This window comes from Callorhinus ursinus, unplaced genomic scaffold (genome assembly GCF_003265705.2).
Source record: "Callorhinus ursinus isolate GAN/ISIS: 27379988/994484 unplaced genomic scaffold, GSC_fseal_2.0 scaffold21, whole genome shotgun sequence".
NCBI lineage: Eukaryota > Metazoa > Chordata > Mammalia > Carnivora > Otariidae > Callorhinus > Callorhinus ursinus.
In genome coordinates this window covers 21,433,744-21,445,793 of record NW_027397083.1, presented here as the reverse complement: position 1 = coordinate 21,445,793, position 12,050 = coordinate 21,433,744, and the positions used below count along the sequence as shown (strand labels likewise).

At 39.2% G+C, this 12,050-nt stretch overlaps 1 protein-coding gene across 2 annotated transcripts in view; it reads right to left on the bottom strand.

Annotated features, from left to right (window-relative positions):
* The window catches only part of LGR4 (leucine rich repeat containing G protein-coupled receptor 4), a 105,237-nt gene that overhangs the window by 32,879 nt on the left and 60,308 nt on the right, over positions 1–12,050 (bottom strand). The gene's annotated exons all lie outside the window — the stretch shown is intronic.

Below are 12,050 nucleotides of genomic sequence, written 5' to 3'. Positions count from 1 at the left end.
CACAAAATTAAAACAAGTCTAGCAGGACTTCAAATGGGGACACAGTCTACCTCAAGGCAACTCCTATTTATTCTGCTTGTTACAACAGTCTCAAAAGCAGAGAGTGCAAAGACAGGGAGGGGAGAGACAGAGAGCGGGTGGAGGAGAGGGAAAGGGCAAGCCATTAGACTTCCGCTCTCCCACTGGATCTGGAACACTTCCAGGAAACAGGATACAAGTGGCTCAGTGTGTAATGTCTTTATGAATCTGTTGTGTGCACATTTATTATTCATAAGGTCCATGGATTCACATTAGCGGCTCTTTCCGGGGAAGCTAGAGTTTTGAATTATATCCTCTCTTCTTAATGCATATGCTACATGATATTTTCGATCTGCCATCCGTCCCAGAAGGGGGAAGCAGGAACAGCGCTGGTTATACGGGCACTGGTCAATGGTGGGTATGAACAAGTAAGCCACATTTCAGTATGTAATTCGCGCCAGAGGGTGCATGCTTTCATGAAATGTGCTGAATTAGATTGGGATTTCTTCACTTGGGAAGCAATTTTAAGAAACAAGAGAGGCAAGTGTGAAACATAATAAAACAGTTGGTGTTACTTCTCTAAGAAAGGCCTGGATTTAGGTTTCTTCTGGCCTATTACAGAAATTTCATTGTAGCCATTTGGCTGGAATTCTGGCCAAGAACCAGGGGACTCAGAACTACAATCCACACCCTGACTAGACATATGTACCAAGCCGGGAGGAGGGCAGACGAGGGTTCAGTAGCTTCCAGCAGCTGTCGTGGGGAGCCTGGCATGGAGAAAGCAGGAGCTGAAGGAACTGCAGCATCGGGCCCAAGCCGGAAGCACCTGTGCACACGAACGATTTCTCTAGCATACTACGGAGAGGTTGGGGGTAGAGGACAAAGCCCCCCGTCCATTCGTGTGCCTGCCTTCCTTCTGCAGAGGTGGTTACCAGATGGGCTCCCCTACGCTGTCAAGGTCTGACATAGAAGTACTTGGCACACCACCCTTCCCTTCTGAGCTATATTCATCTACCCCTTCCACAATGTCTTCTCTCCTCCCTCACCACTTCTTTCTACACCTACATTTCCCCACCTGACAGATCTTCATTTGAAGCCACACATAGGAACTATCACAGATCGCACCCAAACACGTCCAGGCTGCCTCTCCTGCTCCATTAAATTCTCTCATGCAGGTGGGTCAGCACAGCATCATGCTACATGCATCAAAACTGAACTGGGCAAGTATGGCCACAGGAAACCGTCTAACGGGAGGTGAGTGGCATTCTCTTAATACATGTAATTTGAAATCCGCAGGTTCTAAAATGTTGGCAACCATTTTAAAGTAAAAGCAAAAAACGCTGCAACACATACCTCTAATAGAAGTCCTCAACCATATATTTATTTATGTATTAAGGTCCTACTATGTGCTTGGAACTCTGCTGCCTCCTGTGAAAAATAAAGACCTCAAGAGGTGCACTGGTTTCCAGGGATGGATATTTAGTATCAATATATATTGCCAAAAAGTTGGGGCGCCTGGGTGGCTCAGTCTGTTGAACGTTCAACTCTTGGTTTTGGCTCAAGTCATGATCTTAGGGTCATGAGCTCGAGCCCTCTGTCAGGCTCCGTGCTCAGTGGGGAGTCTGCTTGAGTCTCTCCCTCTCCCTCCCGGCTCTGCCCCTCCTGTGTGCTCTCTCTCTATATATACAAAATAAATAAATAAATCTTTAAATATATATATATACATATATATGTGTGTGTATTGACAAAAAGCAGCATAACTGTAGCACCTCTTCATTTTCATTATCCTACTATACTGGCCCTCATTATCACCATCTCCCTATTGTTTTTTTTAAACCGAACAAAGTGCCTCTGTTCCCTTTGTGCCTTGCCCAAGGTCCTATACCACAGCTAAAAATGTAAATCCTAGAAATAAAACAAGATAAATAAGGTAAAATAATGTAAATTCCAGAAACAGAACAATGTTGTTTTGTGTATTTTCTATGAATGGCTTTAAGAGAACCAAAGGATGTAGTTATTTTCTTAGTAAACAGAAGGGCTAATAACTAAATAGCTCCCTTTGGACATTTTTCCTATTAAGGTTAAATAAACTTCATCTGACAGTGTTTTACTCACCCTATTTCTTCACATGCCAGGAAGAGTTTTACATCTTCATATAATTTTATGTAAGTGCACGTAAAAATTGAATGTTTTAAGGACATGCATGTAATAAGAACCCTTATTAGAGAAATTCCCAAGGTTTTTAAAGTAGATTTCCTTCACAGAGAAGAGGAAAATTATTTCATATATCTATTTGAATATACCTACATATATCATAGGTAAAGCAATAAAACCCTGGCAATGGTCACATTTCCTGAGCAGAATTATCCTGACAACCTCTGGCAATAAACACATGCAATATCCACCCATATGAGAAAATATGTTATAGCTTTTAAAAAGTTTTACAACTCACATCTACCCGCAAATATTGACTTTCGACTACAGGCCAAGTACCATAGGTTTGGCAAAATAAGTACTGAGTTTTCCCAAGACACTTCTCATTTCATTTCTTTTAAATAAGGATAATTCATTAAACATAAAACTTTAGTGGAATTTAGTTTTTACATAGTCTGATATAGTTTCTGACATCAATAAACTCAAAGTAAGAAAAAGTCCTTTGTTCTAATGTTCCTCCCTCAATTTCAAGCTCAAAAATGTGGTTACCTTCACCAGGTGATACGGAAGTGTGTAACAACAGGCCCTGCCCTTAGAGAAAAGTCAGAGGAGCTGGAGACGCAAGTGCACATTGATACATCTTGAGCACAAAATAACAGGGCACTCAAGCCAGCACTTCGTGGAGAGGAACAAAGAAAGTGCAAGAGGAACTTGGAAAAGAAAGACCAGGGAAGGCTTCCGATGGCAGAAAGGGCCCAAAATGGACCCGTATGGAATGGGTAAGGTGTGAAGAGGAGAGAGAGGAACCACACTTATCAAATACTCATTCATGCCTTCCTGGCAGAGCCTGGTTTGTTCAAATATCACATCCTTCACATGACGCAGCTCCATGAGTAAATCTTGATTGGTTTTAACCAATCATACTGATCCCATTCCAGTGACTTGGTTTAGAGCTGGACCTGTGAGTCCAGCTCTGGTTACAGGAAGTCTGCTGGGGGTTTCTGGGAAAGGTAGCTTTCTTCCTAAATGGGATGCAGTAGAAGGGATGACTCTCTTCTCTTTCTGGATGCTATCATGTCTAAATATACTATGTGAAGTACTGCAACCATGGTGCTACCCTTACCAGAGGAGCAGAGTAGGAAGACGAGACAAACTGGGTTCTTGAGGATGTAACCTAACTCCATTAACCAACCCTAGAAGAGTTCTACCATATGCAGGTCTTTTCGTTATGCAAGACAATACATTCCCTTACTGTTGAAACTACTTTGAATTGGTTTCTTGCAGCCAGAAGTACTTTAACTAATTGCCCAACCAATAACCATTCTTCCCTTCTTACCTAGTAACAGAACCCTGATTTTGGTCTAGACAACAATATGCCCAGTTCAAAAGCCATACTTCCCAGCATCCCATTGTTAAGTGTGCCCATGTAACTAAGTTCTAGACAATGAGGTGTGAGCAGAAGTATTATATGCGAGGCTTAAGATGGCTTCTTGAAGCTGACTACTGGGAAATATCCCCCTCTTTCTTTCCTCCTCCATCTTTCCTGTTGTCGAAAACTGGGTCATGATGGCTACAGCTTACGTAGATGGTTATTTTGTGATCTTGACGTGGTAGCTATACAATGAGAAGTGCAGAGTATCAGATCCTACATCCCTGCTGACTTTGTGATGTACCATAATAGTTCCCTAGATACGTGTGTGTGTGTGTGCGCGCGCGCACATGCACCTTACATATTTAAGCCATTGTTGTTTGAGATAATGGGTGCTTACTTTTTCTTCTGTTATCTACCTTATCTTTCTAGGCATCCAGATTTTAAAAATCGGGTATACTTTAATTTTATGATCATTTTCTTAAAAAGTTAAGTGTGTCTGTGATACAGACTTTTTAGCACCTCCAACATTATCTTCTTTGATATAAACATATAGTCTGAACTAAGAGGTAGTGAAAATACCTATTAGGGAAAAATAATAAACAAATTTCGAATTAAAGGTTCTACTAAAGCATATAATACTATGTTAAACAAGCATGGACTGGCGAAGAATGGACAATACATGGAAGAAATGACTTAGCCTATTTCCTCGCTGGAAATTATATTATGCTAGTAGAAAGGCAAATACATATTCACTTACTTGAAGTCACTACTATTTTTAGTCAAAGAACAAATAATAAGCTTTGATTAAAATACATAAATAAACCAGCAAACTGTGGTTTCAGTTGCTTGTCTACACTTTCTGAATCCCATGTCAAACCTTTTAACAATGAACTGCTTGATTCTCCTGCTTGATTTCCCCTGAGTACCTGACTTATCAAACCCAAAATGTGAGTACACCCCATGTTTCATCACCTCTACTTTTTTTTTTTAAAGATTTTATTTATTTATTTATTTATTTGAGAGAGAGAGAGAGAGAGAGAGAGCATGAGAGCGGGGAGGGTCAGAGGGAGAAGCAGACTCCCTGCTGAGCAGGGAGCCTGATGTGGGACTCAATCCCGAAAGGCAGTCGCTTAACCAACTGAGCCACCCAGGCGCCCCATCACCTCTACTTCTAAACTTCAATGTACAAGACAAAGTTACAGAACCCGTTGGTTCCACTATAAATATTACCTAGGCTTTAACTGAGACCTTTCTATATTCTTCATTGATCCTTTGTTCATTTCAGATTGACTCCATTAAACAACCATTCCCTACAATATGTCTAGTTACTAGACTCTAATGGGCCGAGATAACTATGGTTTCTTTCTGCCAGTCTTTCTTCCTCCTTCTGCTTCCTTTCAGGGGGATTGTCCACCTGTAGTCCCAGTGGGTGGGGATGAATTCATAGGCCAGATTGGACCATGCCATCCCAAACAAAGTAACTGGTTCAAGGACAAGCACATGAGGTAAGTCTGGCTAACCAAAGTCCTCCTCAAGAGTTTTCTGCTGAAAGCAGCGAGGAAGACTTTAGATACTCATTTGGGATCTCAAGATGCAAAGATGTGCTCGGGGCTACCAAAGGCTTGATTTCCCATCATATGGAGACAGGCTGTATGCAACAGGAAAGAATGAAGCCAAAATACAACATTAGAGACAATCAAAGTTAAGAAATGGAGGGCATGAGAAAACCCTCATAACGTTTAAATCGAGTACCATCTGAAGTCAACTCCACCTCAGGACTTTCTAGTTCTACATGAAACAATAAATCCTCTATTATGCCTCAGCTGAGTTTCTGTCTCTTAATCCCTAGGGACTCCCGTCAAATACAGTACATATTCAAAGCTTTAGCTACTCTCCCCAAACCAGAAACCACCTACAGCAGTCCCCACAGGCCAGCCTCTTGATCCACTTCTTGACCCCAAAGTCAATCTCACAACTCCACTGAAATGATTCTTTAAAAAACTTAAATGCAAGGCCTTTTCTCAATATCTGGCCACAGGTACCTTTCTCCAGCCTGTCAATGTTGATCTTTCATTTCTTGTGACAAATCTCTCCTCCCACAGCTCCTGGGGCACAGTTCTGCCCTAGTTCTCCTGCTCCTCTGGCACTTGGTCTTCTTCCCACACCCAGATTCAAGGGTTTCCCAAGGAGTTGTCTTTGGCTTCCTTCCCTTTTCTTTTGCCCTCTCTCTCGGCAAGCTCTTTTCATCTCGTGTTTCCAGTAATCACCTTAAAATAAAGGACTCCCAAATATAGACCCATAGTACTCTAATTCTATAATCTATACCCATGAATCTCTATCCTGGACTCCACGCCTAAATTTCCAGAGACCCCTACTCATATCCCATCTAAATTCTACATGTATATTCAAGAATAATAGCTTCTCTCCCAAAACAATTTCTCTTTCTGTATTGTCTATATGTCTGCATCCTTATCAAAGCACACCAGACTTCTGGTACTCCTAAATGAAAGTGTTACAGATGTCACCCCCATCACACTAGCTGAGACATCCTCTTGATTCCACTTCCATGCATCTTTTGCAGAGGTTCCCTCCTCTCTCTTATTGCCTCTCATCTGCCCTAGTTCAGATTCCCATAATTCTCACCTGGACTATTGCCATCAGCATCTTCATTTGTCTCCCTGTACTGTCTCAATCACAAACATCCTACTGTCTACGATGAGATTACCTTCACCTAAGGTCATATCTGGTCAAGTCATTTCTTAGCTCAAAAAACTTCAATAGTCACTCAAAAGTAGAAACTCCTCATTCATCTGCCAGGAAAGAGGCACAAGACTGGAGCTTCAGTCTGGCCCCAAACTCCTTTCTAGGTTTCTTTCCTATAACTTCCTTTCAGGAACTCAGCACTACAACAAAACCAAACACCACATCATTCCGAACACCTGTACCAGTCTTTATATCTTTTCTCATGCTCCTTCTTCCACATCTCCTTATGAATTAACTCCTACCATCCCTCAAGACTCTCCAGAAATACTAACTCTTGGATGAGGTCTTCCCTACTCTTTCTTAATGAGTAGAAATTTCTTTCTCTTTTGAACTCTCCAAACTCTAATACACCACCCATCTGTCTTGAAGGCAAGGATCCCATTTAATTCAACACTGAACATAGAGTTTTACCTAACAAAGTTTGTTGAATTAACAAATTGTCTTACAAGTCTTTCCCCATCCTCTCCACATCTACAGGGGCATAGCCTGGGATGAAAGCCAGGTCCATTAATAACATGCTATGTAACCTCGGGCAAGTTACTTAACCTATCTGAGGAAAACCTCAGCTTCCTCATCAGCAAAACGGGACTGAATATGTAGTTCAGCATTTTATGAATTAAAACAAAACAATGTCTATTCGGGGAGAGGGTTATCCAATACATAGCAGGTTCAATTAGTACAAGTTCTCTTCTCATTTTTCTTTTTCCACCCTTACTCCTTAATCTGACAGCTTTCCAAATGACACATAGAAATTAAGATGAACCAGACAAGCCATGTCCCTCTGTGAACTCACTGTGTACTTCCGAACAGTAAGGGCAGTGATCTTTGCTACCAAATCATCTCAACAGAGCACTAGAAAGGGCAAGAGAATGCCCCTAAGAATAGAGTATTTTTAACTATCAAACATCACCAGAGGAACTGAGAAACTCTTTTACATTCTCTGGGGAAAAAAAACAGTCTTTGAAATTTAAAATAAATTATCAAGACACAGCAACCAGATACAACTTGTGGTTCTAGACTGTATGCTGGACCAGAATTTTATTTTTCTTTTGCTATAGAGAATTATCTATGGAACAGCTGTCAAATTTGAATGAGAATTACAGATCAGACAATAATATACATCAACACTATTTTTCTGAGTTTGGCAACTGTACTGCAGTTATCTAAATGAGTATCTTTGTGTTTGGAAGAACAATGCAGTGTTTAGTGGTAAAGGGGAATTATGACTGCAACTTACTCTCAACTGGTTCAGGGAAAAAATGTACATACACTTTAGATCTCCTATCATGTGCATGTATATGGAAAGAGAATATTAACATCTGGGGAATCTGACTAAACGGTATGTGTGAAAATTCTTTATGCTTGCAACATTTTATAAGTCTGAAATGTTATGTACGTGTGTGTGTATCCATGTTCTATATTTAAGTTTTGGCTAAATTAAACTATTTAGTTTTGATCCACTGTTTGTATCTGATTCGAAATCTCCCTGTTCAAATTATTCACTAGTCCTCTTTTGCAAAGTAATGCCTTAATTTAGAATTAATTGTCCTACAGATGAAAAAAACGAGTGAGCTTAAATCTACTCAGAGATCTAAGTTTTACTTTAGCACTGTGAGTCTTCCAAAGTCAAAGTACATTTTGAAACAAATGGAATTATACTCATCTTCTAGAATGTATTAAGCAATAAACTGTACAAGTGCCAGAGGTGGCAATGGTTTCTACCTGCTACTGCAACATCTAAACTCAAAGTAACATCCATGGACTTTTTTGGTGGCAGCCTATGGAAAAGCAGTTGGATATTCCCTCTGCTGTTTCTAATTAAATCATTTTCACAACTCCACATTTCAGCCATTCCCCAAATGCCTATCAATGCCCTGCAGGTCTCAATGAAAGCCAAAATTAGCCGTGCCAGCATCACATCAGACTAGATTCTGTGGATGCTGAGTATTTTCTAAGAATTCTGGCTTTCCTTTGACACTGCTAATAGAAACCTATATTGACCCATTCCAGCTTCCATTCCCAAGCAAAATAACCTCTCCCTGAAATACTTCAAGAAAAAGAAAGACTGTAATATTCATGAGGATTGGTGAAATTTACCTCACTCCTATGGACATAGCATTTTATGGCCACAAAGCACTTTTACATAAATTATTCCATTTTCCCTTTACAATACTACTGTGAGGAGCTCCATGTTAAAGAGTGGGAAACCAAGGTGCAAAAATCAAGAGACTGTCCCAAATTTTCAGATGTATGTATTGAATTGAATGTTTTTGTATTCCCAGAGAGGGGGAGGAAAATCAGTGAATGGCATCTAGTCATTTGGGGCAAAAATACTAGTCTCCTCCCTACTGCTCACCCTCATATCCAATTCAGCTCCTTCAGGATTAAGTCTAAACTGTTTAGCTTAAAAAGTCCCTTTATGATCTGGCCTCATATACTGATACTTCTCCATCTTTCAATATTTCAAATTTCTTTATATTTCATTAGGAATAACTGTTACTAAAACAGCAGTGTTTTAACACTTCTGAAATGCCTACCTCTATGTCTCTGCACATGTTAAAAGGTTCTTCCTGGAGCACCCACACTTATACCCATCTGATAATTCCCAGGTGTCCTTCAAGACTCTGCTGAAGCTATTCTAGGAAGCCTTTCCCAAATCCTAGAATCTCAAGTAAATGTATTACTTTAGGCTTTCACTGACCTTACACACACTTCTATGACAGTCTTCATCATGCTGTACCAAGTGATAGGTCCATACATTTCTCCGGACCCATGTTGTACAACTGAACTTTCTTCGAATACAATAGCCCCTAGCCACAGGTGGCTACTGAGTACTTGAAAGATGGCTAGTTTAACTAAGGAGCTGGACTTTTTATTTAATTTTAATTATTTTAAATGTAAAACTAAATAGCCACCTAGAGCTAATGGCTATGATATTAGCACAGATACAGACTGTCACCTCCAAGGACAAAGACCATATTTACTTGTCTCTGTACCCCTGGTACCTACTACAGAACATGGCACAGAGCAGGATTCAGTGCTTGTTGAAAGAATAAGTAAATGTTTAAGTATCTATAAACACTTCTTATGTATTGCTGGGAAATGATTCCACCCAATACTCCAAGCAGTCTGGATCATCATATAAAATTTGGCCAACCCGGTTACATCTTGTAAAGTGCACCTCATTAACTATAATGGGGGAAAAAAAAAAAAAAAACCTCAGCAAATCATTCATTTTGACTCAGGGCACTTCAGCTTCACAATCACTCTTAAATGACTTCCAGATGACTTCTGGATAAATGGTTACACTGTTTATGAAATATTACAATAGTCATGGCAGCATCATTTTGGAATGTCAAAATCAACTACAGTGTTTTATTAAAAAAAAAATGGGCTTTTTACCATGCTTTTATTAACATGGAAAAAAATTCCTTTAAATGCCTGAAGTATTCCCAGAGTATGAAAGAGTATTTTGAAGTATTCTTTAAAAATACCCATCAGCTCTCCTAACTGAATTCATTTTTGAAATCCCATCCAATATTTGGAGAAGATGTGCTGGCTTGATTCGATGGGCTCCGTCACTGACAAAGCAGAATATAGAGGGAAAGTAACCTACCTACAAAGAACTAACAGTCAAATGCAATTTGGTTCCAGTGAAAAGTCTCAACTGACAGAATTCATGAGCTTGACATCAGAGATTTTAAGAAATCCAAGATGTGAACTTCACAAAGCAGAGACTAAGCATGTTTGACTCCATATCCAGGCCCTCACTGCACAATCCCTTAGAGTGGCGCTGGCAATGCAAGGCATCAATGAAGGTGGTATGCACCCAATCACCCCACCCAGAGCTAGGAGAGCCTCTCCATCTCCTACCTGGTGCATCACACATCCCACAGTAGTTATACAATGGATGAACAACATTTGTAAATGTCCTTTCATTGTATAATTACTTCTGTAAAGGTAGACTAATCCTAACATCTAAAACTTTATAAATAAATAAATATATAAATATATTTATATATTTATAAATATATAAATAATAAACAAGAATAAATAGGTAAAGCATCTTAAAAGCTTGACTGGTGGGAATCAGGAGGTAGGGGCTTCAAACACATAATTCACTCTTTTTTAATTTAAATTTAAAAAATGAATAATTAGGGGTGGGGTAGGCAAAATGGGTGAAGAGGGTCAAAAGGAACCAACTTCCGGTTATAAAATAAGTAAGTCATGGGGATGTAAGATACAGCATGGTGACTATACTTAATAATACTGTATTGCCTATCTGAAAGTTGCTGAGAGTAAATCTTAAAAGTTCTCATCACAAGAAAAAATGTGTAACTAATGGTGATGAATGTTAACTAGAATTATTGTGGTGATCATTTCATAATATATACAAATATTGAATCATGTTGAACACCTGAGGCTAGAATGTTATAGTCAATTGTATCTCAATAAAAAAATGAATGCCATTTATTAGAAAATAATTAATATTCACTATAGGAAAAACAAGAGAGGCAAAAATAAAATATACATTTAATTTTTTTACCCAAAGATAACATTTAGTATTCCACTTTTTTTTTGCACACTTTTAAAATAGTAAAATAAATACTAGCTACTATTTACATAACACTTGCTCTGTTTCATGCACTGTCCTAAGCATTTAATATCTATTAATTCATTCTGTCTTCACCAGAATACTATGAGGGAGACTGTTGCTATCTGTACCTTATAGACAAAGAAACTGAGCAGAGGGAGGTTAAGTAACTTGACCCAGTTCACAAGCTTAGAAGTGGCAAATAATCTCTGTTCAATTTCTGCTGTGGGAACATTGTGTTCAGCTTAGTGTGGGAAGAAAAATTTCACCTAAACTTCATTAAATCCTTAACTGCTATTTCAATGGTCTTGTCAGAAGCAAGAGAGCACATATAACCTACCTGGCTTAGATTTGATTCCTGTTTCCCATGTTGGGGGACAGGCTGAGCTAAGATAGGAGACATTCGCTGACTTGGATCTAATACTCAACAGCTGGGCTGTAGGATACAATCTGTAATATGAATTTAGATTCTTTCAGGGCTATATCTCTTTCATATTCTTAGTATCAAACTGTCGCCTTCTTACCTACATGTATTACCTAATCCATTAGCCTGGCCTTTAAAAACCTATATTTAACTTCATTTAAGTCTGATTTTATTTTATTTTTTACCTGGATTCTCAATATAATGTATAGTTTCCAACTACTTTAAAATGTAATCGTGCCTATTTTGATCACAAACTTCAAAAAAGTGTGGAAAGCAAAATGAAATGGAGGTTAAAACAGATGGAAATAACTTCTCCACAAGGTAAACTGTTAAACTGGAAGTGTGAGCTGCAACTGGCAAGTCCAGAAACATTCTTAAAGGTGTTCTAAGAGACTGGGATGATGTTCTATGCCTTCTCCCAATTCCCAAAGTCATGTGCAAATGTCCCAGGGGACCTACACTCAGTTTTCTGCTCACTTGCAACATTACTGTCTCCTGCATCATGACCCTAAAATTCCTTGTATTATTTTTTATGGTTGTGTTACCCACACAGCAACTCCTTTGGCAACAATAGTAATTACCCTAGCCTTGTTATCTCAGGATAACACTGTACTTGTGTCATTGTAGCAAAAAATTCCAATGAAAGTAACATTTTTAGGGCGCCTGGATGGCTCAGTTGGTTAAGCGACTGCCTTCGGCTCAGGTCATGATCCTGGAGTCCCGGA